At 44.1% G+C, this 27,403-nt stretch overlaps 1 long non-coding RNA gene across 1 annotated transcript; it reads right to left on the bottom strand.

Moving 5' to 3' along the window:
- Window positions 1–2,600: 2,600 nt before the first annotated feature.
- On the bottom strand, window positions 2,601–25,728 carry LOC142559467 (uncharacterized). The gene is made up of 4 exons (XR_012823119.1): window positions 25,648–25,728; window positions 24,846–25,030; window positions 13,239–13,412; window positions 2,601–2,756 (listed from the first exon to the last, which is right to left on the bottom strand). It is a non-coding gene; the product is annotated as an uncharacterized LOC142559467 (long non-coding RNA).
- Window positions 25,729–27,403: the final 1,675 nt, after the last annotated feature.

Below are 27,403 nucleotides of genomic sequence, written 5' to 3' on the forward strand. Positions count from 1 at the left end.
AACTTTTATATTAACGATGTAATGGTCAACGATCTATGTGAGTAAGCTCTACCTTCCTCACCCTCGACTATATAAATTAAACTGATTTTACTTTGTCACCAAATGTCTGGTATTCGTATACTTTTCAAACTATTTTCTACTGCTTTCAACAGAGTTTCCTTACTTTTTCGATCTAATTCATTAATAAGCCTACCGGGAATATCATGTGACAATATTTGCTATTTGCTCAGCGTTCAAATTTGGACTGGCCATTTTGTGCTCTTTGCTCTCTTTCCCCACTGCATATCCTATGTTCAAAATGATGCGTTTATAATCACTCCCTTAGCGGCTATACCCTTCCTCGTAATCACAATTTCTCTCAACTTAACATCAATTTCTTGTGTCATCAGACAGCAATCAATGGTCGATTGCTGGTTTCCTACATCCCCCATAGTCTGCCCATCGCACTTAGGCCATGTATGCACGATAATGAGATTATGTTGCTCGCAAAGATCTAGCACTACCTTCCCATTGTTGTCTGTATAACCATCTAGATCCTGTATATGGGCATTTGGCACCTATTGGGATAATCTCGGCACCATTCCTGAAACCCTTAACATAGGTGCTTAGACATTCCACTAACTCTTATTCTTCTCTCTGCAATTACTTCCGGTCCGCAAATACGTTACGCCCCAGCAAGTTTTCTTTCCACTCATTGTACATGATAACTAAAGATGCTCTTGATACATTGAATTTGCTCTTTCCCATTTGGCTCCCTGATGGATGAGCATTCCGACTCCCCCTCCCTTTCTCTAAATTTAGTTCTGTTGCACCCTTTCCAAACATAATTCTCTATCACTGGCGGTTCTTCCGAGTCTCTAAGGTTGGTTTCTGTAACCGCATACACCACTATTTGTTCTCTATTTATTTGCTCCTCAATCTCTACCCACTTTTGCTCTCTTCTACCACCCTGCATGAATATTTGGTCTAGTGCTTGGCGAGCTCTCTTTCTTGTTTTCCTCTTTTTTTTGTTATTGACGGCGATGCTATTCCGAGTCCCCTAAGGGACCTTCTTTATTACTAACTACAATGGCCTCCTGATCCCCCGTGGGTCTCCTAAAGATGCAACCGCGCGACCAGCAAGTCACCAGTCCACTTCATATGAAAGCCTGTGATTGAAGTGGATCCCCTCTCGTTGGAAACCACCACACCTACTTACTTCCCTGTTTGCTACTACAACCTCGAAACCTTTCCCTCTGCTCATTGTCCATATAGCTTCATTACCAGCCACTACGACTCTTTCTACGTTACGGTCACGTACTGGCACCTCCGGAACCATGCACACCACAATCTGCATCTGAGGTTACAGCTCGCGCAAATCGTCTACCACCTTCGCCATGCGCTGGGCTACCCCTGTGCCTTTTCTGTTGAGGACGTCATTTAGCCGAGCTGCTACACGACGTGGATGCGTCCATGGCCATTTTTTCGCAAGCTTTGCTTTTGATCGCTCCCTGACAACGCCCAATGCCCGTCCTGGAAATGTCCTTACCGCCACTATTTTGTCACCTTTCACCCTCTCCACAATTGCTTCTGTGCACCTAACCAGGTCTGAATAGCCGGCGATAATCACCCTTTCACTCTCTTCTACTGCCGAGGCCTCACCCTGCTTTCCTTTGTCATCCTTCTCTGTGTGATTTGGACTTGACAAGGTGCACGGACCCCTGCGTTCCTTGCTTTTCCTTCGTGGCCGCATCAAGGTAGGTCCGCGCTACCCCCTCCCCACATTGCGCACATTGCACGTGCTTTGATAACACTCCCTCTCCTGTCACGTCGGGAGACGGTGTTCCAATGTCACGACCATTCTCGTTCCCGATGGACACCCTGTTCGGCTTTTCCTCGGTTGCTTGAGGTCTTTTTTCCGCCGCCTTCATTGCATCGCGCTTCATATTTAGCTCATTTTTGAGCTCTTCAACCTTTTTGACAAGCTCATCCTGGAAAGCCTCCTTTTTCTTTAGCCTAGCATCGACATCACAGTGTCTGCCGATTGACTCGATTTACTCTCCATTTTCATCTGTCCCCTCGTCTACCTTCATGGACCTCCCACACACTGCACGCTTTACCGTCTTTCTTGTCATGTGTTGCACACGGCTTTTTCTAATACAAACACCGAAGCTTTGTGAGCACGTGCCTTCTTGGAAAGGCAGATACGCACGGATCGCACGCAATCGCACGCAATCGTTAAAATGCTGGAAAGTAATTACCAAAATATTTTAGAAGCGATAATGTTCACGCGTGTTCAAACACGCAGCCACGCGCTCACTGTGTTAATAAAGCAATATTCCCGATACCAATGAGCTTACTACTACTAGCTACTACTACTACTACTACTGACTAACAGTCTTGCTACTTCCAAACTACTATTTAAAGGCTATAAAGACTTAACATCCCACACGTTAACGTCACCCACATAAAGACTTAACGTCCCAAACCAAATATACACGAAGCTCACCCGCGCACAAGTAAGAGAAAAAAAAGCTAGCCAATTAATATTTAAAGACTAATAAATCAGCAAATCAAAAGCAGAAGCAAGCTAAAAGCATGCAAAAGAAACTTACGTTTTCGTCGCCGCCGCGGGGACCTGGGAAAACACGTCCGTCCGCCACCAGCGAAGACGAGCGCTATCTGGAGGTATTGCAAGAAACCGGGCGCACCGCTCCGTAGCCTCCAGGATTTGGTGCGCGCCGGCGTGCGCAAATGGCCGACGCCGTGGTAGAAAGCTGTAAAAGGGGTTTGTTTAGAGTTTTTGCGTAACAGATTTATGTTTTCTCGTATATTGAATCTACAACGTGACGCTTATCTTGTATATTGGTTGTGTGCAAATCGCATTTTACGACTTTTCTGCGTATTTTAGCTTGAGAATTTCAATTAGTTCGGTTAGTTCAAATAGTTCAATAGGCCTGGGTATGCGTGGATCGAAATTCTTTTTTGTCGAACCGACGTTCGACGCTGATGCCGGATTTTTTGCGACACGGGTCTTGGCCTAAGCCGGCCCCGTGGCGACCCCGTGTACAAAGGGCAGGGGCGTAATCAACGCGAGCTTATGACTCGCGCCTACTGGGAATTCCTCGTTCAAGGGGAACAATTGCAAGACCCTATCCCAATCACGAAAGAAGTTCCACGGGTCACCCAGTCTTTTCAGACAGGGATAAAGACACGCTGCTTCCTTCAGTGTAGCGCGCGTGCGGCCCCGGACATCTAAGGGCATCACAGACCTGTTATTGCTCTGTTTCGTGCGGCTAGGAGCCGCGTGTCCCTCTAAGAAGGTTGTAAGGTGCTGGGAACCCCGCACCTATATAATAGGCTAGAGTCTCATTCGTTATCGGAATTAACCAGACAAATTGCTCCACTAACTAAAAACGGCAATGCGCCACGATCCACCGAATCAAGAAAGAGCTCTCAATATGTCAATCCTCATGGCGTAAGCCGGCGGACGAGGCTATTCTTGTCGGCTGCAATTATCTTCATGCCTTTGTACCGGTGACTTTATGCGACTACGTTCCTGTTGTGAAGTCCCCTGGCCGCATCGATGAACGCTCTCGGTGCCTTCAGTGATGTTCAATGCTCCAGATGTTGCCGGTAATTGCAAGAAGCCAGTGCGGCTTCGAGAAGACGGCCACGCAAGGGCGTTCAGCAGGTTCAGCGGCGGCGGACCGCTGTGTGCTCCGTTTCGTTGGGCCCCAGCAGTGCGTGCTGTACAGCTGCGAACCAGTGTCGAGTCGGTAGGTTGATTTTTCCTTCCCATACGCTAAGCTTACTAAATGCTTAATTTCTGCCAGTGCAATATTATGAGCCAGCAAATAACGAATTTCTGTGATATAAGCACCTGAGCGTGTATACTAATGCGGACACGCGCATTGAAGTTTTGGCGTGTGATCTAGTTATAAGTGCAGGCGTAGTTCCATTTCAGTTTCATCCAATTCCATTATTGCTGGATATATATTTTTCTTTCGTAGCTAGGTGCCCTTGCGCGGATGTTCATAAGGATTTTTTCGATGCACCTCTAGTAATCGCGTGTAGCGTTCTAACCGGAAAATATACAGTTTTTTTAGACACCTCGTGAACATTGTGAAATGAATTCATTGCATTGTGTAGCTTAAGTTTGTCGAACAACGGTTCTAGATTAAAAAAAAAAAATTCTTGTGTGCTACGTACTTTCTTTTGTGTATATGCGTTTATTTACGCGGGTTTCTGGATATCCTGTTAAACGCGTCTAGTTCACTGAAATTCAAAGTGCACAATTAAGCTCGACGTTTGCTTGACACAAAAATAATCCTTTAACTACGACGGTGCAGCAGCATCGAAGTGTCCGTTTGCGCTAGATGCAGAATTTGCCACGGTATCTCTTGGAGAGGAACAGTACACTCGTTACTTGTAGAAGGGGCAAAATTCTATGCCACTGGCAAAATGTCAGCGGCGCGTTGTCTCACATCGAGCTAGGAGTTGAGTTTTTTTGAAGATTGAAAAATATGTTGATCTCAGTACTTGCGTCGTTTCATAATGTCAGAAAACAGCGCTGCATTGCTAAAAGACCATGAAAGAAAAGAAATCAACAAGTTCGACAATTTGCTTTCTTCTAGTGATTGCTATGTAGCGTTGATTTTCGGCTATGGAGTACCCACTACCCTCAAAATAGGCGTTAATAAGACCTTTCTTATGAGGTTTTGTTTCTTGAATGATCAAATATCTGCAATTTCTTTTTATTCTCACGTAACTGATTTTTTTTCCTATGCAGGATTAAAGTGGGAGAAGTCAACACTAATAACAATGCCACCAAAGAAAGTAGAACTCTCGGTTCTCCAATGCTACTATAGAGTGGACCAAAGCACCGGTAAGTGAAAATTAGGACCGGAATGGCTGTTCATTGCAGTGCGCAAAGATATGCTTATTATGAAGCACACATAAAAAAGCTCATATTTTGTCAGTATAGAGGAGTGGGGTGAAGCACAGAAAGAGACAAGTATTTATAATATTGCTGGTATGCGCATGACATTGAAGCACTTGTATGCGCTGTATTATCACTACAGGTAGACACATATTCAAACGCCCTCTTAAGAATTCCTGCGGATTTCACAAGAGTAGGAAGTCACCGAGTTAGTTTAGGCGAGTGAAAATGAATGCAAGTGCAGCTTAATGCCAGTAAGTGTAAGGGATATAAACTAGTACCCCTGATTGCCAGCTGTCAATGTGGACCAATTAGTTAGTACATGCAAGTGGGAAGAAAGGTGACTGTGAAACAACCCACAAGTTCAAGCACATTGAATTGATATCGAAGTAAATAAGTATATGTGAAATGTGTTTATGCAGAACGTGGAGAACGCAACTGAGCTTATTTAGCTCGCTTTAGTTGCTTTGCTCAGAGCATTACGCGTGTTCACCTATTCTCATGGCTTGAATGCCTTGTTTACATTACGTATGTGCTCACTGTATCAAGGTTTTAGGTTTGGATGGACTTTGGTGCTAATAGCGCCAGTAAACTTCAAGTACAGTGCTGTAACTTCAAAGCTCGGACACATTCGCATGTCGTTCCCAACTTCTTATGGGTTATGCACATGTGAAGTGTTTTATAGAGAATGCTCTGCTTTCTGTAGTAAATGAATCACCGGCGCATCGTTTTATAATGTTAGGATGGATAGCTGGGCCTGCTGGTTGATCAGTTTTATCAGCTAACACTTGCTCTTGAAGAAAGGAGGAAGAACGAAAGTAAGACAGGCAGGTCGGCCAGTGTAAATACAAGTGACCTACTCTGTGCTGAGAGAAGGGTGCAAAGGGCATGAAAGGAAACAACGAAGCCGATATTTAAAATAAAAAGGAATAAACGTGTGCACATCAATGCGATTTAGCATACTCTAGCAACAGCCCGCATGTGAAGTAGCAGGGCAATGCAAGGGTGTTTAGCACAGCCTGGGCAATGTTCTCTCCCCTAACAAGGTGCAATTAAGTGTAGTCAAGTTTGGTTTTCTAGCCACACCGCAATGAGCGCAGTCACATAAAGAACGTGGTATCGTTACCTCGCGGTCTCAGAAGTTTACGTTTAACACTAAGACCTGTTTCGTGCAAGATCACTACTATATCGCCCTGAACAACTTTTCAACAAAACATAGCCCTAACAGGGCCAACGTGAAGCAGTTTTTGGAATTGTCTAACACTGAGTGGAATTTCTTTTTCCTTCCAGATACGACGATGGCCTAGAGGTCCAGGAGTCATCAGGACAAATAATTCTGAAAATATACGAATGATATCTCGTGTGTTTGTGGTCACGAAGCAATTATGCCAGAATGAAATCCATAGCTACAAATATCTTGGCGTACACTTAACCCCTAACTTGACGTGGAATAATCACATTAACCATATCCTCGCTTCTGCAAACCGTTCGCTTCGTTTTCTTAAACATAACCTCAAACAAGCTCCCGTACACTTACGCAAATTGGCATACACAACACTAATACGCCCTAAAATAGAGTACGCGTCAGCCATATGGGATCCCCATCAAGCATACTTAATAACTGACTTAGAAGCCCTGCAGAACCGTGCTGTACGCTTCATCTTTTCAGATTATTCACGAGAAACAAGTATAACAGCATTAAAAAATCACGCCGAACTTGAAGCATTGTCACTTCGCCGTAATATATCTCGTTTAACACTATTCCATAAGCTCTACTATCACGTATCCCTTCATAACGAGTTCATGCGTAAACCCTCAGTCATTTTTCCGCGTCGGGATCATTCTTGCAAAGTTCAATGCATAATGTGTCATTCCCTCGCATTTGGTCAGTCATTCATACCTCGCACCTCGAAAGAATGGAATAATCTGCCATCGCACATTGTCACCGAAACAAATGCCTTAAAATTTACAGACGCTCTACGCAGTACCATGAATACCTAATATATCACGTCTGACTCTCTGATTTGTAAACATATTTATTTTTTCTTTTTTTGTTTGTTAATGCGCCGTTAACCAAGCTTCCACGACAGTGTCACATTTTGTACAAACCATTTAGAGTTCCTGTACTGATAACTATCATTATTTGTTTGTGTTTGTACGTTGATGCACTGTAATTAATCTTTTCCCAGTTTTGTTTTTCCATTGTATTTACATTACGCACTGTTCACCTCTCCTATGTAACATTTACCCTATGTAATACCCTCCCTAGAGGGCCTTTAGGGTTATTGTGAAATAAATAAATAAATAAATAAATATTTCAAAGGGCTTTTTTTTTTCTTTCCCATTGGCAGTGAATACATATATACTTCCCTAGCATCCCTCTACGTTCACCGAAACACTACTCCGCAGGTCAAGACTTCTTATGTTGCTTGGCTCCCAGTTCAAATACGTACATTTTCTTGCAGCACTTTAATTCTTCCTTTTTTCATGCGAGTCTTGGATAGATATCTTTTCATTAGCTGCGAGCACTTGACTGCCTAAGCTCTTCATTAGATAACCTATATATAGAAAATGGGACCTTAAACTAAGTTTGGGACGTATGCGTGTTCTGTTTCTGATATTGTACTTGTCTTCTATTTGAAATAATTTGGGTTATAAAAGGAAACTTTTTTAATGAATGAGAAAGCAACCAACTGAGAGGCCCAACTTTTGTTGATCACAATCACATGAAGTTCATGCAAGTTCATGCGTTATGCTTGTTTCACATTTTAAAAGCTGTAGGCCCGAACACTGCCTATCTGCTTTTGTATTTTCTGTTGCAGCTTATCTTTTACTGTTTACTGTCAGAGCAAGGTATATAAGTCCTCAGTCTGTGTAACCTACAGTGAAACTATGCTGCGTACTTTGTTGTGAATAAATCATTCCCATTTGAAAAACATGCTCTTTGTCTAAGTCTGCATGAACATATGCCTGCATGAATGTACAACATTCTTTCAGAATGCATACAGAGATGAAGTGGGCCTTGCGCAAAAGCATACTTCTGGTGGTAAGGGAAAAATACGCTTTTAATAACTGTATCTGGGTGCAGTGGACATAACAAATATAAGGAAGGCACAGGCACTCAACTAATGTACACAATACGTAAAACATGCATTGCATTTCACTTCCTGGCACAGTTTACTTTGCCTCACACAGCACAAAGGCGTTGTTCCCACATAATAAGGCGCATCCACTTGAATGCAGTCGGCGTGCTTCTTTTTTAATACTGACATAAGTAGTTCGTGCATGAATGCAGTTCGTCTTTCATACGAAGAATCGATTCCATTCGAGATAGCAGAAAGGGCTCATTGCGGTGGAGCTGATCAGACAAATGTAGCACAAGACAATGGGCAAGTCGTGGTCGTTCCAGGTTCAGTTTGGGTCTGAATCTTCGATTGCAAGGCTAGGAACGAAGCAGTTGTCAGCTTCGATACGACGGCAAAATCCAACCTGGTTATACAATTTCGAACAGCTAGGTGCATTGTTCTTTCGACAACGGTCGCCGCGGTGACCCGGTGGCTTAAGCACTTAGGCCCCGCCTGTCGCATCCCGAAGGAAATGCAACAACGCTTGCGTCATGCCTTCGGTGCGCGTTGAATAACCGCCATGTGTTCACAGTTAATCCAGAACTCTCCAATACTGCATCCCCCGTAGTCCACAGCAGTCGCGGAATGCTATGTATCGCAATATAAGTTATTTAACCACTCCTCGATTTCTTTCCTGCCTTCTTTCTTTTAACCTCGACGGCAATGCAGGTATGGCCACGGTAGCTAGTCGCAACGTCACATGCACCCGGTGAAGAGGTAAAAACAAGCTGGCGTGTGCGAAGCAGTGAAGCTTCCCATATTTGCAATGCAGTTACGGTAGGCTGACGAACGAATATACTGACGCGGCTTTTGCTGCTTCAAAACGAACACTGTATCATTAGATGCAACGGAGTGACATAAAACCAGCGGTTCAGGGGCACTTTTCTCACAAAAGCGATATATGCCAGTCTTACGGACGGGCGGCCAGCGGAGGAGAATAGAAGTATTTGTCAGTTTAACAGATGTTCCGGCAAAATCCCACCCGCTTATTCGACGTCTCAGAATAGCGTATCCGTATTGCCGTAATACTGTGGAGGCAGCGTAACATTGAAGTAAGTGCAGTTATGTATAGTTGAAGGTGCGCGTGCTGGAGGCGGATCACATTTGACTGAACCTTGTGAACGATGGTAAACGCTTCTCAGGGAAAACCAAATTCCCTGTTAAACAGCGACTGCCGCAAACAATCCGTAGCGAATAAAGACAAAACATTGAAGAAAACATTCGCCTGGTGAAGCAGTTTTGTTTTCGCGCAGTTCCAATGCTTGGTAATGTTACTTTTTTTAGCCTTTCTGCGGCACATGACAGCTGTTGAAAGCGGTAGTTGCATACTGCTATTTATTTAAATACATCTTTGCTGTCACCGACCACATAAGCATCGGCAACAGTTACACAAACTATATGTATACCACACACGATCGCTGACGGCGAACAGTCGACATAAAACGAAAGACTCCGAAGCACAAATGTATCTACAGATAGCTAGGCAAACCCTCCGTTTTAGCGTAGTGATGCGTAGTGGTTAGTGTTCGGTTGCAATGCAATGTACCCGGATTCGATTTCCAGTGTGTCCATGTTAGTGTAATGTGTGTTTCCATGTTTTTGTGATGAGTGTTACCAATGTCCTATGACGTGCTTATAAATTATATGTACGAAATCGCACGCAAGAAAGAAGCTCTGGGTGGAATCTGTGTATAAACAATATTTTCTAAAAAAAATTCCCTTTGGGCCGCATAATCTTTAGCCGCATAATACTTGAGCCGCTTAGTAAGCTGGCTAGATTTTATCTTAAATACCACATAAATACGTGACATTATCTGGGCCATTTTCTAAGCCAGTCTACCACCACCAGTCCACCAGTTCACAATCTCGAATTGGGATCGAAGCGGGTGGTTTGGCCTGCGTGGGGCGCTGCCATGTTGCTGCGTAGTCACGTTTAGGGCGGCTATTAATGTTATCGGTGGTAACCGAGCTAGTAATTTCCGGTAGACGACGTGCATAGGCCATGGGCCTAACATCTTGCGTATCGCTGTAACGCATTATGTATAAAGCAAGAATAAGTCCCTTATCACGCCAGTAATCAGACAGTTAAGCCGAGTGACATAGATCGTGAGATAAATTATAGTAGTTATAGGTGCGATATTGGTAGCCAGGCTGATAGTTACCCGCATAGTGGCGAATAGCGTAACCGTAAGGTAAATCATAAAAAAAAACATTACAGCAGCAGCTTTGATGAGCACACGCCACTGGTTGCTGAATTGTTACGATACACGCATAGTTTACTAAGATTCTCTTTTTTCTAACCTATACTATGCTTGGCGGGGCCGCCGCTGCTTCTGGGTCGGTTATTATCTCCGTCGATGTATTTGTGGATGTTTATGTGAATGTTATGTGCGTCAAATGCAAATAGGAGTGAGTGGGCTCGTATAATCCTCGTAGGCTGAACGACAAAGTAGTACCAAGAGGCGCACCTCTGTTATGCACAATAAAAAACAATTCGTACATAAAATCTGGACATATCATATCTGGACATAATTACCTCTGAAGCACACAGAGGTCCTAATAAATTAGCACACTATAATCATTTCATTCTTTAGTGCACTTGCTTTTCTTTGAATTAGCCGTTTGGTATGTTGGCCAATTGTTGGCCAATCCTGCAGAATGGTTATGAGCCGCTGTTGACACCAGAGGTACATAATTCTGAACGTATATAAACATGTGTCACACTTCTCTGTGCATTCATACACTTGTAATCACCATTTTTGCGTTGACAAGCATTAATTGCCTTTGTGTTCGTGACATCTCTGCGTAGAAATCTGACAGTGTGCAATTGTCTGAATTAGTGTTTGAATTTCGGCTTAGCTTTATGAACGGTGTAGTCTACAAATATGAAAAATTGCATGAGGTTCAAGTTATGACCATTGTGGTGGATAAACATCGTATGAGATTACACGCTCCACTCCAATGTAAACTTGCATCGCCGTTAGTTGTATAGCATGTGAGTGGGCGCTTCACTAAAGCTGCGATAAATTCTGACATATTCGTAGGATTTGCATAACCGTTTTCATGAGGCATGTATTAGAAATATTGAATTCTTAATGTGGGCCAGCTGAGATATTGCAGATTCTGCAACAGCAAGGGAAACAAATTGTACTCCTGTTCATTCATTGACATATTGTGCTTCATTACGTTTCATATGCCGTGTTGGTTCATTGTAGGTCAATTATATATATGCTGCGTCTCTCTGAAGAGCATCAGCTGATTGCGCAAGCATTTATATTCTGCTTTTCACCTTGATAGTCCAGATACCACGGTATCTTACTCAATTCTTGACTCCATGTACTTACAACGTACTTGTACTTGCCTTCTCGGAAAGATAAAACTGCTGATAGATATTTACGACTTCAGCTCCTTGGTAATATGATAGATATATACTGATAGTGCATAAATAGACTACTATAAGCGAAGCATACAAGAATAGCGCCATATGCTCAGAAAATAAATAAAAAATTAGAGTAACACAAACGCTAGATGTCATCCATGTCGACATACCTTAACTCCTTACGTGATAGCGCAGCCAATATCGCACTCACGCACGATAAAAAAACAACCAGCAAATCTGTAATGTAATGCCCCATCAGGGAATTTAAGGGATAATAAATAACATCTCCATTTTTATAGAGTATTTGTCGCTTAATTTGGTTGGTGATTGCCCGATGTTACCGCTTTGATTCGTGTGGTTACCTGCTGCACCTCATTGCTTCTACCAGCGAACGTTACCGTAAAACCTTAAGCGATGAAAAAGGAAGCGAACCTGAGGGGAAAAAATAAAACATTTATGATCATCACCAGCAGTCTATTTATGGCATCTCCCAGCAAGTTCAAATAACCGTTGCATTGCACCAGCTAATACTACCTTATGCTTGCCAACTTCCTAATTTTATCACACCACTTAACTGACTGCCGTCCACGATATCACTTCCGAACCACCTGTCATCTGCCCTACGCATTGCATGGCCCGCCCAGCTACACAGTTTGCTCCTAATGTCAACTACAAAAACGGCTAGCCCTAACAATACACTTCGCTGTCTTCCTGTCCCTGAACGAGAGGTCGAACGTTTTGTTCTCAAGGTTCTTTGTTGGTTCCAAAGTTTCAGCTCAATATGCTAGCACCCGCAGCTTTAACAATCCACTTCGCTGTCTTCCTGTCCTTAAACGAGAGGTCGAACATTTTCTTCTCAAGGTTTTTTGTTGGTCCCAAGGTTTCTGCTCAATAAGTTAGCACCTGCAGAAACCATTAACGTTTCAAAGATACCGGCAAGCTGCCGGTCATGATTTCGTAATGCGTGCCGTATGAGTTCCAGCCGATTTTATTTTTCCCGTAAGTTTTCTTCCCGTGATCACGGTAGCCTTTGACTGATTAGCCTTGATGTACGTTTTCGGTCACCGATTTTTGAGGCTGACTACCAATCGCGAATTCTCATTCTGTTGCTATGCAACATTACATTACGTTAGTCTTTTGACTATTAATTTTCAAGTTTACTCTTCTATTTTGTCGACTTAGTCTTACCATAGATATACCTACTTGTAACATGAAATCTCATAATAACAAAAAAGGTTGAAAAGCGCAATAATACACGTGTGGTGGCTTCGGTACGAAAGACATGGTAGGGCTATAACGAAGACTTTATCCTTCTAGCAAAGCTCATCTCAAGCACCGCACTGATTACGTTGCATGGGCATAGGTACAATCTATGAAATTTGACAATCAATCATCAGAGATAACCTAGGCAAAACTGCACGCTGCGTTAAGTAAAGGTAGAATGGGCGTGAGCGAAATGTTGTCAGGCTTACAGCAATCACCGAAAGAGAAAAGAAAGGCAAATGTTGCGTATTCCTGGGAATGAATTCAGACGAGAGAGAGTAAGAAACATACGCCCGTGGAGTATGTCATGCGCTCGTAGCGCATGGCACCGCCTGTGCTGTCACGTAGGGAATCACGGTATCACGGAGTGGATGGCCTAGACCCTTTTACATAACATACAATTGCGATGCTTTCGTTCTGCTTTTCCCCTCTGGTGAGACATAGTATATAACCTCTCCTTTTCCAGAGTGATTCATTTGCTGGGAGCTGGCGCTATGTCCGTGTGCTTCGCTTGCGTTTGCCTGTTTTTTTCTTATTTGGCTGTCCTCACCTCTTTCACTGTGCTTCTCACATACGTGTGCATTGACTTCTTTTTCATTGGTGCCGGCAACGAACGGCGCGAGATCGACATGCTCGTGTCCTGCACGCATCTGTCGGAGGAAGACGATGCTGGCCTCTCGTGATTCACCACCAGGTCAAGCGGGCGAGGCAGCACGGGGTCCGACTGCACGAGTCAAACAAGCAAGGTGAGCGCTTCGAAGACGTGACGTGTAGAGTCGTAATCTTTCAATTTGTTTTTCTCTCTGCCAAAGTAATGTCATAAAACGATTTCACCAACACTTAACTCGAATACACCAATCCTTCTCGTTATTCTCAGCAATGAAATGGGAGCAAGAGGCTGTAAAACGTTATTTCATTATGTCAAATAAAAATGTATAACTAGCGATGCCACAGTTATCTTATATGGCTAATGCTGTCACTACCAAAAAATTGCAAACTGGGTGAGCTGGAATTTAACCAATGAATTAGCGCATGAAGAACACGGTACGAAGAAAATAGCAGGCGTGCGCTGCCTGACAAGTAAAAGTTAATTGCAAAATAGAGTGAATCTGCTTCGTTCGCATCATGTATGCGGTGCTGCTCTCTAATTCGCTTTCAGTTATCAGCACACGATCGTCTTGTCTTGCTGTTCCGGACGCGCCGGCTCAATGGCTACAATTAAAAAAAAAGATTATGGGGTTTTACGTGCCGAAACCACTATCTGATCATAAGGGACGCTATAGTCAGGGACTGCTGAAATTTGGACCACCTGAGGTTTTTCAACGTACACCTAAATCGAAGCACACTGGTGTTTTCGCATTTCGCCCCCATCGAAATGCGGACACCGTAACAGGAATTTGATGCCGCGACCTCGTTCGTAGCAGCGCAGCAACGTAGCCATTAAGCAACCACGGCGAGTGATGGCTGCAATTATCACTCCAGAATCCCAGCAGTGAAATCAATCTTGTCTACGTACTTCGCTCACCGGTCGTATAATATGTTGTATAATGGTCGTACGGCCGTCGTAAATTGACCCAAATGTCGTACAATTTTGTTGTTTAATTTGTTAGTTAAAGGTATTTCGCTCTTAGCGAGTCGTCGTTTAAACAGATCGCTCACACGCATTGCAGTGCGCATTTTTTCTTTTAATTATTCGCCTCTCCCCACCTGGCAAGATTTGCTCCCTAAAACATGTTATATACAAGCAACGTCTCGCCATTTAACAATGTAATTCCGGAACATACTTTCACATCAAGGAAAATAAAACAACTTGTTTACGTTCATTTCTGGCCATGGAGTAGAGGTGCGAATAAATGTGACCGGAACACGGGACCTGGGACCTGTGGTTGAACTGCATCACAATGCCCTCTAGCCGCCTAAAGGAAAAACAAGAAATTGGATTTCACATACTCGCAGGCCACGGGCCATTTCGGAGTTCCACATAGTGAATGAAAGAATGCTGACAGCTCATGTATTTCAATCCCAAAGCCCTCTAGCAGCTTTTAGGCTGCTAGAGGGCATTGAGCATTCTAATGCGGTCGGCCACAGCTCCCGTGTTCCAATTACTTTGGTCCGCACATTTGCATTCGTACAAAAAATTATAATCGTATGTTCTTTTAACAAAAGCTCAAGTAGTAAAGAATTATTTGGTAGGTTCTAAGCTATCGGCAGCTGAACCATCGCTCCAGCGTATGAAAACGCTACTACAGGCTGAGTTCAGTTTCCCTTGCTCAAATGAAATTTTTGAGCTCTCTAACTCACCGAAGCATAAATGATTCGTTGGGCATTGCAGCGTTTATGATCATCTTCTGTCTAGACAACAAATGTAGGCAAGTCTCATAAGCACCAATGTGCACGAGCGCACACTTGTGTGGTCGCATTGGAGCGATTGCTAGGACTGGGCAACTGCGCAGATAACGTCAGGGAGATAAAAAATTGCGACTGTGGCCGGCTCACACTCAAGCGAAGCCTCAGAGAGTGTTTCTTGCTTGCTGGTTTTTTATTATATTGTTACGTGAAAGCACCGTAGTGAAACTATTTACAGGGTATATTGAGAAGTGTAGCAAGCACTGGCCAGCCAGTGAACATCGAGCAGGGCACGTCGCCGTCATGAGATCAGGCCGTGGCCGCTTATGGGTACGGCCAACTAAATCGAAGGGTCGTCATCATCTTCCAGTAGCCCGTAGCACGACCCCCTGCGGCAGAAGCGCTGGCCCGGCGCCCCTAAGGATCCATAGCACAGGCAGGGTGGTAGTGCTTCAGTCTCGAAACGTGGACGACGTCGATGGGCAACGGAATAGATGTAGTGGGACTGGCGCACGCCATCACGTATGTGACTTCAGTTATTTGTCGAAGGACGCGGTATGGGCCCGTTTAGCGAGGAAGGAGCTTTTCATAACGGCCCACAAGTCAGGAGGGGAAGGAAGGGGAACCTTCCTTCCCCCTTCCCCACACCACTTCCCCAAAGTAGCACGACGGCACAGGAAGCAAAATTTAAGTAGCGATATCGCTGGTCGCAAATGCGCTTCTGATTATCTTCGGAAGCAGCAAGTATCCCACGGGCTACCTGCGGCGCGTAATGAGCCCGAACAATGGTGTCGCATGCATATTCACTAGTCGAAGTTGCAGGTGAAGGAGGAAATGTGTCCAACGGTAAAATTGGTTCATGTCCGAACAAAAGGTAAAAGGAAGAATATCCAGCACTGTCGTGGCGCGAGGAATTGAATGCGGATGCCACGTATGGCTGTGCAAGGCTCCAATGAAGTTGGTCAGCCGACACGTAGTTTTAAATCATGTCTGTTAAGGCCCGATTCAAGCGCTTTGTGAGCATGTTCTGCTGGAGATGGCGTGACGTGGTATTCTTGTGCTGCTTGGAACAGCAGCGCAGGATATCGTCGATAACTTTAAACAGGAAGGTACGGCCTCGGTCAGTCCGCGATTGACGTGGGGCACCGTGTACTAAAATATGTCACGGACGAGAAATTCCGGAGCTGGTGGCCAGCGCTCATATCATTGCGTAGCGCGTCGCGTAATCGGTAGCGATGACAACCCATTTGTTTCCTGAATATGTGGGAAAGGGTCCAAGAAGGTGCACACCTACAGGGAAGAAGGACTCAGGTGGAACGTTGATGGGCTGAAGGTATCTAGGAGGAAGCATGGACGGTTTATTTCGGCGTTCACAGATCTCGCAGGAGCTGACGTAACGCCGCATTGAGCGGGCTAGGCGAGGCCTATAGACACGACGGCGCACGTGGTCATATGCGTGGAGTAACACCAAGGTGGCCAGCGGTTGGGGCGTCGTAAAGCTAACGAAAAGCCGTGGCGCGCAGCTGTGATGGTATAATGAGGAGGCCAGGAACGTCAGCGTACACATTACGCCGATATAACCTACTTTCCTTCAAGGTGAACATGGGCACAGAAGCTTTGCTAGGAGAGGATTCCAGGCGCTCGATTATTTCTCTGAAGTAGGTATGCAGAGTTCTGTTCTTCGGCGAAGTTAAGCAACTGGCTCATCGAAAAGACGCAGACGAGGCATTCAGTGCTTGAAGAGTCACAGTCGGCCACAGGGTAGCGGGACAAATAACGCGTATCTTTGCGCAGGCTGCCAGTTTTGTGTACAACCGCGTAGGTGTACTCTTGCAGGCGCAGTGCCAATTTATCGAGTCTGCCTGCAGTGCCTTTCAAAGAGGCGAGCGAACAGAGGGCATGGTGGTCGGAAACTACTGTGAACGGACGGAAAAATAGATAAGGTCGAAATTTTGCAACTCCCCATACGAGAGCGAGGCACTCATATTCTGTAATTCAGTCATTTCCCACCTTTGTGAACAGCAACCTGCAGGCATAAGCGATAGCGCAGTTCGCTCCACGTCGACGTTCGGCCAAGACAGCACCTATTCCGTAACCACTCGCGTCAGTGTGGACTGCGGTTTGGGCTGATGGTTCCAATTGGGCAAAAATGGGAAGCTTTGCGACGAGTGCAGTTAGCTCGGAGAAAACCGCGGCTTGTGCAGGACCCCAGGCAAAAGGGGCGTCTGCTTTCTTTGCCCACTCTCCCCGATTTCGCGTGGGTACTGATGCTGGGTCGATCGGCACGTCGGCGGATATTTCGCCAAGCATCGTAAGTTGCCTTTGTCCTCGTGACATCGTTGCGTAGATGTCTAACACTGCGCATTCGCATGTTTTAGTGCTTAAATTCCGGCGTAGCATACAAAGGGTGCAGTGTGCAGATACAAAAATATTCCGTGGGGTTAAAGTTGACCTTCTTGGTGGATAACCGTATGCGTTGTATGGGATTAAATGCTCCGCAGGATGAAAGTAAACAGAATTGTACGCATCACGGTTAGTTGCACAGCACTTGATTGCACGCTTCCCTTAGGCTTCGCATCACATAAATCCCAATATACGCTTAGGCTTTGCAAAATCTTGTTTTCATGTGCCATGCATTGCACATTATTGGTTGTACAACAGCGTGACGATATGGTAAAGAAATTTCTACTCCGGTCCATTCATTAACATGTTCTACAATACTTTTCATATGCACTGTTGGTTTTTTATTACAATTCATTTACATATATGCTGCATTGTTTTGAAGAAAGCGATCAGCTGATAGGCAGCGCATTTAGTTTCTGCTCTTCACCTTGCTACTCCAGATACCACGGCATATGCAACTCAGTTCTTGGCTCTTTGTACTTACAATGTACTTGTACTTGCCTTCTCGTCAATATAAAACTCCTGGTGGAAAAAAAAATTACTTCTGGGGCTCGTTGGTTATATGGTACAGAAATACTTATAGTGAATAATAGCAGTGAGGCACGCAACCATAGCACGATCTTGTAACAAAAAAATTCCGAGATAGGAGAAATATAATCTTCCATATCTTCCATTCCAAGATACTATAATTATTTATGCGATAGCGCAACTAATGCCACGCTCACACACGACAAAAGCCAACCGCCGTCTCCAAAATGTCATGTCCAACCGGAGTATTCACAGGAAAATAAATGATATCTCAATTTTTCATGAGCATTTGTCGCTTAATTTTGTAAGTTATTGTCCATAGTGACAGAATTACTTCATGTGGTTAACCACTTCACCTCATAGTGTCTGTAATAGGCAGCGTAATAGGCAGTAATACGTCTATAAGCTAAGCTAACCGTTAAAATTTCAAGCAATGAAAAAGGAAGCTAACAATGACAAAACGGCGAAAAAATGAAGCAGTCGTCATAATCACCAGTAGACTATTTATGTTCATTCCCAGCAATATCAAATAGCACTTGTCTTGCGGGAGCTGATTCTAATCTCCGCCATCTAATTTCCCGCTGACCTCCACGGAACCTCCGTTCAAATGGCACACGTACTGTAACCGTAATAAGTCACCGGTTATTTCTCTTACGCATTGCATGTCCCGACAAGTTCTACCTTTTCCTCTTACTGTCAAAATATTGGCATACCCTATAGGCTTTATAATCGGCAGCGCTGTCCTCTTGTAGCTGAACGTTGTGTCTGCTTTATCTTCTCAAGATTTCTTGTTATTCCCGAAGTATGTGGTCCTTACATTAATACCCGTGGAACGCAATGATTGTACTCAATTTAAGGATAGCGGTAAGCTGCCGATCATAATCTCGTAATGTGCGCCGTATGCAAACCAACAAATTTTATTTTCCTGTAGATGTCCTTCCCTTGATCATGATCCGCTTTCACTACTGTTAATCTTCAAGCGTATTCATTCATTCCGTTGGCTTAGTGATACCAGAGCAGTCATCATCATCATCATCAGCCTAGTTACGCCCACTGCAGGGCAAATGCCTCTCCCATACTTCTCCAACTACCCCGGTCATGTACTAATTGTGGCCATGTTGTCCCTGCAAACGTCTTAATGTCATCCGCCCACCTAACTTTCTGCCGCCCCCTGCTACGCATCCCTTCCCTTGGAATCCAGTCCGTAACCCTTAGTGACCATCGGTTATCTTCCCTCCTCATTACATGTCCGGCCCATGCCCATTTCTTTTCTTGATTTCAACTAAGATGTCGTTTACCCGCGTTTGTTGCCTCACCCAATCTGCTCTTTTCTTATCCCTTAACGTCACACCCATCATTCTGCTTTCCATAGCTCGTTGCGTCGTCCTCAATTTCAGCAGAACCCTTTTCGTAAGCCTCCAGGTTTCTGCCCCATATGTGAGTACTGGTAACACACAGCTGTTATACACTTTCCTTTTGAGGGATAGTGGCAACCTACTGTTCATGATTTGAGAATGCCTGCCAAACGCACCCCAGCCCATTCTTATTCTTCTGGTTATTTCAGTCTCATGATCCGGATCCGTGGTCACTACCTGCCCTAAGTAGATGTATTCCCTTACCACTTCCAGTGCTTCGCTACCTATCGTAAACTGCTGTTCACTTCCAAGACTGTTGAACATTACTTTAGTTTTCTGCAGATTAATTTTCAGACCCACACTTCTGCTTTGCCTCTCCAGGTCAGTGAGCATGCATTGCAATTGGCCTCCTGAGTTACTAAGCAAGGCAATACCATCAGCAAATCGCAAGTTGCTAAGGTATTCTCCATCAACTTTTATTCCCACTACTTCCCCCTCCAGGTCTCTGAATACCTCATGTAAACACGCTGTGAATAGCATTGGAGATATCGTATCTCCCTGTCTGACGCCTTTCTTTATAGGGATATTGTTGCTTTCTTTGTGGAGGACTACGGTGGCTGTGGAGCCGCTATAGATATCTTCCAGTATCTTTACATATGGCTCATCTACACCCTGATTCCGTAATGCCTCCATGACTGCTGAGGTTTCGACTGAATCAAACGCTTTCTCGTAATCAATGAAAACTATATATAAGGGTTGGTTATATTCTGCACATTTCTCTATCACTTGATTGATAGTGTGAATATGGTCTATTGTTGAGTAGCCTTTACGGAATCCTGCCTGGTCCTTTGGTTGACAGAAGTCTAAGGTGTTCCTGATTCTATTTGCGATTACCTTAGTAAATACTTTGTAGGCAACGGACAGTAAGCTGATCGGTCTATAATTTTTCAAGTCTTTGGCGTCCCCTTTCTTATGGATTAGGATTATGTTAGCGTTCTTCCAAGATTCCGGTACGCTCGAGGTTATGAGGCATTGCGTATACAGGGTGGCCAGTTTCTCTAGAACAATCTGTCCACCATCCTTCAACAAATCTGCTGTTACCTGATCCTCCCCAGCTGCCTTCCCCCTTTGCATAGCTCCTAAGGCTTTCTTTACTTCTTCTGGCGTTACCTGTGGGATTTCGAATTCCTCTAGGCTATTCTCTCTTCCACTATTGTCGTGGGTGCCACTGGTACTGTATAAATCTCTATAGAACTCCTCAGCCACTTGAACTATCTCATCCATATTAGTAACGATATTGCCGGCTTTGTCTCTTAACGCACACATCTGATTCTTGCCTATTCCTAGTTTCGTCTTCACTGTTTTTAGGCTTCCTCCGTTCCTGAGAGCCTGTTCAATTCTATCCATATTATAGTTCCTGATGTCCGCTGTCTTACGCTTGTTGATTAACTTAGAAAGTTCTGCCAGTTCTATTCAAGCTGTAGGGTTAGAGGCTTTCATACATTGGCGTTTCTTGATCAGATCTTTCGTCTCCTGCGATAGCTTACTGGTTTCCTGTCTAACGGCGTTACCACCGACTTCTATTGCGCACTCCTTAATGATGCCCATGAGATAGTCGTTCATTGCTTCAACACTAAGGTCCTCTTCCTGAGTTAAAGCCGAATACCTGTTCTGTAGCTTGATCCGGAATTCCTCTAGTTTCCCTCTAACCGCTAACTCATTGATTGGCTTCTTGTGTACCAGTTTCTTCCGTTCCCTCCTCAAGTCTAGGCTAATTCGAGTTCTTACCATCCTATGGTGACTGCAGCGTACCTTGCCGAGCACGTCTACATCTTGTATGATGCCAGGGTTCGCGCAGAGTATGAAGTCGATTTCATTTCTAGTCTCACCATTCCGGCTCCTCCACGTCCACTTTCGACTAACCCGCTTGCGGAAAAAGGTGTTCATTATCCGCATATTATTCTGTTCTGCAAACTCTACTAATAATTCTCCTCTGCTATTCCTAGAGCCTATGCCATATTCCCCCACTGACTTGTCTCCAGCCTGCTTCTTGCCTACCCTGGCATTGAAGTCGCCCATCAGTATAGTGTATTTTCTTGTGACTTTACCCATCGCCGATTCCACGTCTTCATAAAAGCTTTCGATTTCCTGGTCATCATGACTGCATGTAGGGGCATAGACTTGTACCACCTTCAATTTGTACCTCTTATTAAGTTTCACAAGACCAGCCACCCTCTCGTTAATGCTATAGAATTCCTGTATGTTACCAGCTATTTCCTTATTAATCAGGAATCCGACTCCTAGTTCTCGTCTCTCCGCTAAGTCCCGGTAACACAGTACATGACCGCTTTTTAGCACTGTATATGCTTCTTTTGTCCTCCTAACCTCACTGAGCCCTATTATATCCCATTTACTACCCTCTAATTCCTCCAATAACACTGCTAGACTCGCCTCACTAGATAGCGTTTTAACGTTAAACGTTGCCAGGTTCAGATTCCAATGGCGGCCTGTCCGGAGCAGTCATACCTAACCTTTAACATAATTCCCAGGATAGACAAAAATAAGATCATATACACCTGAGAATATCGGCACCAAACTGCTAGAAGCTTATAATCAAGAACTGATCCTTGTGTAAAACTCATCGCAGACACCCCAGTCCATAGGCGGCATGAGTGGAAGATGAAATCTTTGATGTTCGACAGTCAGTCGGCAGACATTACGTAGGGAAAACTTCAAGCTTTGTTAAGCAAATGTCATGTAAGCGCAATCCAATACTTCGCAATGTTGGTGGCGTTGAACTTCCAGGCATTCGGACATCACTGAAACTTCAAGGAAACTCAAATCTTGCATATTAATAATCAACAACGGCGAGAGAGATACTCGAGGCAAAAGAGAAAAACGGTGGTGGGTTTCTTATGCGTTAGCGTAACATGATATCGGTTCTTGTCTCACGTAATGAATAGCGCTATCATGGCTTGGGTCATTTTGCACAGCCTTTTATTTTGCGCTTCACTGCTCCGTTTTGCTACCTGTGAACACAGCTGTTTGTTGCACCACCTGGCCAATGTCCGTACCATAACTGCACTTGAGAACCTATTCAAATATTGTTGCTATGGTATCAGCCGTACACATTTGCATGTCATTGTTGATGCAGCATTGGCTGTTTATGTCCGCAGAAACACCATTTGCATCTCATGTAGCTATGGCATGCCTGAGCAGTAGGTATCAGTGGTGACTAATAGATAAGCTTAACAAAGTTAGAGGATCAATTAGGCAGACAGTCGTTTGCCTTGAGTATGTGGCAAACAAACTAAATGTGAACTCATTGGTTTTGACATCCGAAAATTCAACTTAGCCGGGTTCGTCCTAAAGGTGATTTATTTTAGTACACCAAATAATCGCCATGGCTTTTGAAATGCTGCAAATTAAGAACATCGTAAATAGTGCGAACAAGTAAATATAGAATCCGGCAATAAAGAAAAAAAACAGAAAAGCCGTGGTTACTCAGTGGCTATGGTGTTGGGCTGCTGAGCACGAGGTCGCGCGATCGAATCCCGGCCATGGCGGCCGCATCTCGAGCGGGACGAAATGCGAAAACACCCGTGTACTAAGATTTGGGTGCACCTTAAAGAACCCCAGGTGGTCGAATTTTCCGGAGTCCTCCACACGGCGTGCCTCATAATCAGAAAGTGGTTTTGGCACGTAAAACCCCATGATTTTAAGAATATTACGAACTCAATGTGTATGGATTCACACTTCACTCATTATTTTCAAATAGTTGGTGAAATGGCCACAGAAATGGCACAGGCGACTGGGAGGCTGCGATTGAGGTGCACATTGAGTTCCGGTATTGGTGAGCAGTAATGAAGCAAAGCGAAAGACAGTCAAGGTGTTGCATGGAGACATGTCCTAATTGTTGAATTGAATCAGGGCATATCAGTATGTCAGTGTCCATCTTTGCAAATACAAGGAATCGAAGGAGAATACCAGAGGCTGTATTATGTAATGATTCTTTGCCTTCGACTCTGTTTAATATTCTATTTCTCAATAGCATCACCCATTGTAGCAAGTAGGTTATGGTTACGGCTAGTGGCTATGACGTTGTGCTGCTGATCACGAGGTTGTGGGTTAAACCCCAACGGCAGTGACCATACTTTGCCAGAGTTGAAATGAAAAAAAAAACTTGTGTACTTAGATTTAGGTGCGCGCTAGAGAACCCCAGGTGGCCAAATTAAACCTGGAGTATATCAATTCTGTGTGCCTCATAATCAGATTGTGGTTTTGACAGCATAAAACACAACTTAATTTTTGCCCCAGAACGTGGCCAATATTGCTAATAACAAAGACTTGGTGCCATGCCAGCTAATGATGAACGATGAAAAGAACAAAAAATGACAAGGATTGTTGCATGATATGACCGAAGAATGCAAATTTCATTGTTATATTTGTGGCTGCACAATGTCCCAATCCTATGATTGTCAGAGCAAAGGTTATACCATGCAAATTACAAGGGAAAGCATATGCAAAGGAAGCGTTGAACGAAAATGAGGTGCCCTTTCCATGCATGTCCTGCTTTTTCCTGATAACAGACATAGCACAACCTTTACTTAAACTCAAGTGAGCAGCACGGTAAGAAACGAACTTGACCTAGTTGGTATGTAAGGGATATGACCCCGTACAGCTGGTTTAAATATGAAAGTGAACACCTACTCAAATTTAAAAAACTGGTTGATGCCGAAGTGTCGCGTTTGAACAGACCTCTCTGATGCCTAACAAGCTACTATTGTGAAGGAAAGGTCAGTGAAACTTGATTAATTTCAACGTGAAAACAAAATGTACACAAATTAAATCTGACAGGACGTCTGTTCGAGAAGGCAGATCATGTATGAGCAAATGTTAGCTCGCCACTAAATATGGTTGGCTTGGAAATGGCTATACAAATCTCCAGTTGACCGCAGGCATGGGGCATTTTTATGGAAGTCTGACTCCAACATTATTAGTACTCCGTTGCATTCGATCGTAATCAAATATTTTAAGAAATTCTGAATACCAGATTCTCGAATTGAGTAATTTGTTTCGGCGCAGTATAATATTCCATTTGGATTTAGAATTTTGGTTATTCATGCGTTTCAGAATATAAGCAAGTACTTGGTAAACTAAAGGAATACACTTTGAATATCTATTGGCCATGGCTTGAGAATCACTTGCAATTTGAAACTTCAATGAGTCTATGGTATTTGAATGGGGTTATCTGCACGGTGTGATGGCACATTGATGCAGACAAGTGTCCCTTGATGACTGAAATAAGCAGCAATCTTCATCACCCTAAGTCTGACGCACGTGTGTAGCAACGAAAGATCTTTTTCACACAAAAGAGCATTTGACAATTCTTTATAGATTGTGTATACAAGATCATGCAAATCGTTGAGGAAGGTAGGTTTTACGGAAAAGCTAGCAAGGGTTTTCGTAAAGATTAGAGAGCGGGAGACCATAGATAGATTTTGATTATGAAAGCGTGCACTTACATGCGCAGGGCCATCATTTGTTCAAAGAATTCTGCCCTGTAGACGACCATGGGCGTTCTGTCCAGAGGACCCGGATCGGAGAGGGTCCCTTGTCGGCGCCGGATTACCTCGACCCATTTCTTGACTCACTGGCTGCACTCGATCATCGCCTCTGGTGACAGGTTGCACAGGGTTTATCAAGTCCACTGCAGTGTCGAAGGTATAGTGTATAGTTCTTTATGCAGCATTATTTTACTTTAGCCGCTTTAATGTGTCTTGTCCATTCTTTCCGCTTTCTTTGCCTTTCTTTTCGTGCTAGACTGCTATATTCCGAACTCATCTACGAGTCATCAGTATGCGAACAAACTGCCTATGTGCTCCTATTGCTTTATTCGTGCGGTTAATCAACAGCAATTCAAAAGGTCCACACTATTCGCTCAAATTTAGTAGCGTCGTGAATACATTGGGATGTGAAGACCGCTTCATATTAATGGTGAAAACGGAAGTTCCTCATTCGAGAACTATTGGAAAAGTATTGTACATTCAATTACTTTCGCTTGTGACACTATTCGATTTGTATTTGATTTGGCATTCAAAATTACGGCTCACACGCACTTAACGAAAGTCAAGTACAAGCAAAATCCTAAATAAGAAAGATGAAAGTGTGTGTTGTGATTGGTCCCCAAAATATAGCAGGCGTCCATCGTGTTCATTCCTAGCTTCTGCAACGGCTGCCTGTGATCTGGTGCGCTGTTAGCTTTCAGTGGTGCTATTTTTCAGGGGCATACATTTTAATAGCCGGAAGAAACGTAGGCTCACGTACTTCTCGGAGGGGCTCCAGAAAATCGGACCCGAACGTCGATGTAGGAGAAGTACGGGAGCACTCCACGTCGCTTGACGTGGTACATCATGCGAGCCGAGTTGGCCACTGCAAGAAGAAAGAGAAAATAGTCATATATAACTTGACGTTATTAATTGGTCACTTGGTTAGGTGAAAATTATGAAAGCACTTAGTATACATTCAAATATTCATGGCTGCTTGCGTCACTGAACTACAGTTCGCAATTAGTACTAGTTTTAATACTGCAAGCAACGTATATCTACTGTTTGCCTTGCATGTGCTGCAAGACAAGCCATATTTCATATTTACATGAAGTCTGCCGCATCAAGGCAACAAGAGCAGATCTAATCACTGACTATCCATGCTTGGGTATTTGCCGCTGTTAGTGATATTGCAGGTTATAATCCCGGCCACGGCGGCCGCATTTCTATGGGGGCGAAATGTGAAAACACCCGCGGACTTAGGTTTAGGTGGACGTTAAAGAACCGCAGGAGGTCGAAACTTCCGGAGTCTTCCACTACGTCGTTTCTCATAATTAGAAGGCGGTTTTTACACGTAAAACGCCACAGTTTTTTTATTAGTGATATTGCATGCCATCAGACTTTTTTGTCTGTCAATTAGTCTGTCGACAAAAATCGTCCAACTGAATTTAATTGCTTTAATCATAGTCACAGCCTGCGTGTGACGCTGCCACCTTTCTTTGCCCATTCGCCAAAACAGTGCAGAGTAAGTTACCGCATACTCCTGCTATAGCACTTTGCAGATAGGCTACACGGCTGTACTGCAGGCGGCGATCTACCTCGTGTGATCATGGTGAAGATCTCATAGTTGGGTGGGTGGATGGTCATGATCAGGAGGCGCGCCCTGGCGGCCTGTCAGACATAATCATTGAGCGAGAAGTAGTTCAGGATGTGCAAGAGGGAAATCGTTTGATCTGGCAATGCCAAATTTGCGTTAACGCATGAGAACTGGCTGCATGAACGTCATAAACATTCCTTAATATAACTAGGTGTGTAACCAGCAGCAGGCATCATCAATACACAATGTTGTGCCCTGGCTTGAAATGCAATGGGTAAGACTGTGGCAAGAGGTATTAGCACTTAGAGTAGGCGAGAACGTATGGTGGCATTGAATGTCATTGAATTTGCGTAAGCACTGACAGTTTAGCCCGGAACTCGTGGGACTGTCTCGCATGGAGTCATGTTGTATCGATTACAATGGATAAGTGGTTTGCATACACTGCCCACAGACGGCGCACCTCTTGCATTGTATTGTAGGGAAAAGGGACTCACATGGTTCATACTGGTTAAGCTATAAAACACTAATGACAATTGCAAATGTTTAGGATGTTCATGCGAAAGACAAACATGAAGGTGAAGCTCTTTTGCCCTAGCTTTTATATGGACCCATGTTGTACTGTTTGCCAGTCAATGTAGTAACGTAGTAGTAATTGTTCATTTATAGACAAATTAATAAAGGAATGAAGGGCACGGAATTACTCCAGACTGCCCTGTAACGTGACTGTAACTGTTTAGCGCGGTAAATGAAGCAATAAACTCAGGCTGGGATCCTCACTCCGGCCTTGGTATCACTCCCAGGTCCACCTGGCTCCTGCAGCAGTGAGGTGAACAGCATCCGTTGCCGCATACGCATGTCAGGCCACATGTGCCAGCGGCGAACAACGTAAGTAGCACAGTGCTCCAGCCGTGCTGGTGACATGAACACTGCGTGATGTCTC

Source organism: Dermacentor variabilis, chromosome 10 (assembly GCF_050947875.1).
Source record: "Dermacentor variabilis isolate Ectoservices chromosome 10, ASM5094787v1, whole genome shotgun sequence".
Classification (NCBI taxonomy): Eukaryota; Metazoa; Arthropoda; class Arachnida; order Ixodida; family Ixodidae; genus Dermacentor; species Dermacentor variabilis.